The sequence below is a fragment of the Quercus lobata genome, chromosome 4, assembly GCF_001633185.2.
Source record: "Quercus lobata isolate SW786 chromosome 4, ValleyOak3.0 Primary Assembly, whole genome shotgun sequence".
Classification (NCBI taxonomy): Eukaryota; Viridiplantae; Streptophyta; class Magnoliopsida; order Fagales; family Fagaceae; genus Quercus; species Quercus lobata.
This window is the reverse complement of record NC_044907.1, coordinates 32,486,187-32,492,186: the sequence shown is the minus strand read 5'-3', so window position 1 is coordinate 32,492,186 and position 6,000 is coordinate 32,486,187.

Sequence of the window (6,000 nt, the reverse complement as noted above, 5' to 3'; positions counted from 1 at the left end):
GGTAAATGCCAAAGAGACCTTATCTGAAAGAAAAGGATGGTATAATCATAATAAACATATCTAGATCTAGACTCTATAGAGGGCAAAAAAGAAATCCTAAAAGGTTGGCTTAATGGTTTTTAAAGTCTCTCACAATTCATGAAGTGCTGAGTTCAAAATTTTTAGTATCCTAAAGCTGCTCAATGATATGTACGTACACAATTTTAGGGATTTTATGGAGGGTGACAGTTTTTAGACCCCTTAAAACACAATTGAATTAACCTAGTTAATTAACCAAGTTGTTACTTAGTCCAAATTCCAAGTCTAGGTTATCACAATCAAACAATCATACTTAGTCCAATTAAACAAGTCTAGGTTATCACAGTAACAAAGATCAAATCAAGTAAAGCAGCGGAAAATAAATAACACAATATATGATCACCCAGGAAACCAAACCGGTAAAAACCTGGGGAGGATTTAATCTAGCTATCCTCAAGGTAAACCTGAATCCACTATCTTGAAAGAATCGAAGTTCATACAAAAGGACTTACAAGCACCCCCGCTTGACTTCCTAATGCTACCAACCAGTAGAACTTACTGACACGACCACGTGCAAACTCCGAATTCACAGACTCCTTCTTTCTTGGATTCCCACCAGCTACAAGCACCCCCGCTTGTGTATTCTTTAAGCTTTAATGGCAGCAACTGAATTGATCATCAAGGTGTAGAAAATATCTCCTCATTGAAAACCCTAAGTTTGTGTAAAGGAAAGCTCCTCTAGATTTTACAAGAGATTTACACAAACCGCAATATGAGCAACCTTTAGAGAGCCTTTGGATACAAAACCCTAAAAAATAAAAAGAGGCACAAGAGGCACTCTAATCTCTCTAAAAAAAACTTCAAAAAAACGTTCTAGGGTTTCCCTTATATATAGGAGAGTTTTACTTGAACCCTAATACGTTTAAGTAGAGTTTGGGCTGAACTGGAACTCTAAAAAAAAATAAATCTGCACGTGGTTTGATCAATCGAATCTAATTTTCGATCGATCGAGCCTTGCAGATTTAGTCCAATAAATTCTGCAATCACTCGATTCCAATTTTACAAATAAACATACTTTGAGCAAGCCTAAACCTAGACTCTATGTTTTGATCATGGTTTGCCAACATAATACAAATTGAGATTCTAATACATTAGTTCCTAATTTCTTAGAACCTAACAATCTCCCTTTTTGGCAATCCGTGACAAAACACATTACAAACATGAAATGCTCAAAGTTACATATAGCCCAAAAATAATTCAACATAACTACTGTCTATCAGTTGCAAGTGTAGACAGCAGCATGATTGAATCAACCTGTATATTTCCTGAAACACTCAACAAACGCATAAATGCATGTGTGACAGAAAAACAAAAACAGTAAATCAACAAATATGCAATCTAACTCTCCCCCTAAATTAGATACATCAAAAACAATGTTAACTCCCCCTAAACAAAACATTCTTGTATTTTCCACACATTTCATCTAAATCTCTCCCCCTTTTTGTCACGTATTGACAACGACTACCCAATCAGAAGGTAGACAGAAAACATACGCAACAAAGTAAGAGAAAATAGAGACAACTCCCCCTATGAAGAGTAACAACTCCCCCTAAAAACCACAAAGGTTAAAAACAAGCTTCTCCCCCTATAAAAATAGGAAAGACAAAACAAGTTTTGGGAAAAACAATTTTGGGGAAAAATAAAGGGGTTGGGGATAAATAAAAAGACACAAACCAAGTTTAAAAAAAAACTAAGTTGAGGATACACATGAAGAAAAAATATTCTCTCCTTCAATAAAATGCAAACATGGCACTATGTGACCCATAAATAGTTGAATGAGTAGAGAAAATATTTGCACATTGATTATCCATCATATCTCTTAAGAAAAATATTTTCTACAGTTCACACATAAAAATAGCATATACTAGAAAGTACATAATTCAAAAATTAATCAATCAATTTTTAAATCAAGTTGAGTACCCAATTTAGCAAAGTGTATGCATGTTATGTGTGAAAACAATGAGAGATATGACTGCAAAACTGCAAGATGGATACAGAAAACAATGCAATGCATGTGAATCCTAAACATAAATGATGCATGGAAAAATCAAATTTTTGAAAAAAATAGAGCAATTTGATGTAGAAACTCCTCAAAGTACAATATTTCATGAATGAAATGCATAAGTATGAGATTAAAAGTTAAAAAAAAAAAAACTTGAATTTAACCCAGATCTTCCAAAAAACAAGTCTTTCAACCAATTGTCCTCAAAACTCAAACTTTAAACACATTTTGCATCAAAATCCAGGAACATGTAATCTTGGATGGTCACAACAAGAACACACAATATAATGTACCAAGTTTAACAAAGAGTAACTTGTATAGTGTGTGCAACTAGCAAAAACTTGAGATACATGTTAGGTGATATGTAAATAGAAATCAATCACAAAGTCTACAAAATTCATCACATAGAATTTGAAAGAGACTATCACCTAAAGACTTATATCATATAACTCCCACATCTCCTAGAACATAAACTTGCAATCATGTAAGTTTCTTGAATTTATGCCTCATAATATACACACCAATTTTAATTATGTGATTTGGCATCAAGCCTAATAGTACACACCAATTTTAAGTATTAAGCAATTAAACCGAGAATTCACCTTATGTTCTTTTTGTGCATGTGCTACACTTTCTCGAGCACGAAATCTTACAATATGCACTAAGGTGTTCATGATTGGCTAGTAAACAGTGGTGAGATGGTTATTTATGCCTTTCTCTAAAGGTTCAAGTCCGACAGTCAAAGACATGTGACTTCAAGATCAACACAAAGTGATCAAAACCATAAACATCTTTCCCACACAACATGCACTACAAAGCTCAAACTAAAAAAGTGCAATAAAAGCTCATCCAAGCTAAACAAGGTACATAAACATGTTATGTAAAGATAATATGACCAATGCTTGATTATAAATCCAAGATGTGAAAAATACAAAAAACTTTTTGGTTTTAAAAAATTTATGATCAAAAACAAAAGGCACATATTATGCTAAATGAACAATGCAAATGCAAAGCATGACAGTGCTTAACTAAATTATAGAGGATACACAAATAAGAAATATCAATTTCTTAATTAACCCTTGAGTACATGTACAAACTAGTACATACTCATATAAAATCAGAAATAGCTTAGCACTTATATAACACATACTATCCAAGTTTCTCCACAATGTCAAGCATGTTCTAAATCAAGAGAGATATCATAATTCATGTAATCCTCAAGAAAAATAAAACAAGACTCAAAAAAAATATTTTTGTCCTTTTAAAAATTTTTCAATGTTTTTGGATTTTTTTTTAAATAAAAAACATTCTAAAAGAAACAAAACAACCAAAAACATAAACAAGGCATGTCCACAAACAATTGAAAGAATTAAATTAGGGACAAGTCAGCAACACTCACCTTGGAGAATCTTTTCTCACCCATATAGCATGAGTCTTCGGCTTTGTAGGTGAAAATCCATGAGAAGCAGAGTGTATTTGAAGAATTACACCAATCTTCTGAGACAGACTAAAATCCTGCAAATTCCTTTCACAAGCCAACAAGCTCAAATTTTTCAAAAGAATATGAAACAATTTATATGGACTTATGGCAGGAGAAATATCATCACAAATCCTAGATTGAAACATAGAATGCTTAAATTTCAGTTTATGACAATTAGGACGAATGTGACCGGAGACACCACAAAAGTGACAAACAGGAACAAATTTAGGAACATCAGTATTCCTAACAACAAGTCTAGTCTCAGATTTTGGTTTTTGCCTCAACAAAGAACAATTTGGTCTAATATGACCAACTACACCACAAAGGTGACAAGTAGGCATAAAAACAGATTTATTATGCTCTCTAACAATAGGTTTAAACTTAGGTTTAGAAACTTCAGCGTCTACATCAGAACTTTTGCATTTGTCTAATCTAGCAAAATAAACCTTTTCTTTATTATTCCTCTTGAAATGAGGGATATAAACTTTCTCAGTTTTAGGCTTAAGAGAAACAGAAACACTTCTGTTATCAACAGCAGGCTTGGTACTAGTCAAATTTTCAATTTTAGCTTTAGATTCAACTAACTCTTGTTCCAAGCTTTTCATCTTCTCATCTTGAGAGGAAATTTGATTTCTAAAAAATTCATTCTTTTTATTAGATTCATCTAATCTAACAATCAATTCCTCTTTTTCAAGATTAGCCAATTTTAACTCTTTCTTGAATTTTTTAGCAATTTTCATAGATTTCAATAATTCCTTACGAAGAGTTTCACAGGCATCAATAAAATCAACAGAAACATGAGCAGAAACATGATCAGAAAAACACTTCAAATTATCCATGATAACAGGGGTCAAGAATCAGCTCAGTGATCAAAGGATCAACAACAAAAAGAGCTACCCGCTCTGATACCACTTGATAGTTTTTAGACCCCTTAAACAATTGATTAAACCTAGGTAATTAGCCAAGTTGTTACTTAGTCCAATTAAACAAGTCTAGGTTATCACAATAACAAAGATCAAATTAAGTAAAGCAACGGAAAATAAATAACACAAGATATGATCACCCAGGAAACCAAACCGGTAAAAACCTGGGGAGGATTTAACCTAGCTATCCTCATGGTAAATCTGAATCCACTATCTTGAAAGAATCGAAGTTCATACAAAAGAACTTACAAGCACCCCCGCTTGACTTCCTAATGCTACCAACCAGTAGAACTTACTGACACGACCACGTGCAAACTCCGAATCCACGAACTCCTTCTTTCTTGGATTCCCACCAGCTACAAGCACCCCCGCTTGTGTATTCTTTAAACTTTAATGGCAGCAACTGAATTGATCAAGGTGTAGAAAATATCTCCTCCTTGAAAACCCTAAGTTTGTGTAAAGGAAAACTCCTCTAGATCTCACAAGAGATTTATACAAACCGCAATATGAGCAACCTTTAGAGAGCCTTTGGATACAAAACCCTAAAAAATAAAAAGAGGCACAAGAGGCACTCTAATCTCTCTAAAAAAAACTTCAAAAAACGTTCTAGGGTTTCCCTTATATATAGGAGAGTTTTACTTGAACCCTAATACGTTTAAGTAGAGTTTAGGCTGAACTGGAACTTTACAAAAAAATAAATCTGCACGTGGTTCGATTGATTGAGTATAATTTTTGATCGATCGAGCCTTGCAGATTTAGTCCAATAAATTCTGTAATCACTCGATTCCAATTTTACAAATAAACATACTTTGAGCAAGCCTAAACCTAGACTCTATGTTTTGATCATGGTTTGCCAACATAATACAAATTGAAATTCTAATACATTAGTTCCTAATTTCTTAGAACCTAACAGAGGGGAAAATAGAAATATTTAGAGATGAAGAAATAGAATTTTTGGTTACTCCTAATAAAGCATTTGATATGTAATCGATATATAAATATATAAATATATATATATATATATATATAACCAAAACCTCTGAAACTCCCATAATTTTCCATATCAGCACAATATTAAAAAGAAGAAAAAAAAACGTATAAAAAAAAATGTAATAAAACTTTTCTCTAAAACCCGATACTCTAGGTCTCTTTGGTACATCAACTTGAACACATGTTTTCATTTTTTAAATAACATTATACATATTTCTACACAATTTTTCACCCACACGTATTTTCAAAAAAACTGAAAATTATTATTTAAACACACATACCAAATGGGCCCAAAGCCTTTCCCGGTCACGATGCTCTGCCTTTTCTTCCCTGCCTTCCTCTACCAGCTCCTCCTCGATCAGACCCATGGCAAACTAACAGCAAAGCATCACATCGCATCGCATCTAAAGACCCACAGATTCCTCAATCAAAACCCACCACCCCCATACCCCACAAACCAACAAACATCTTCTTCCTCAAAATCGATCTCCTTCCTCAGACCACTCATTTGCCTCAAACCACCTACA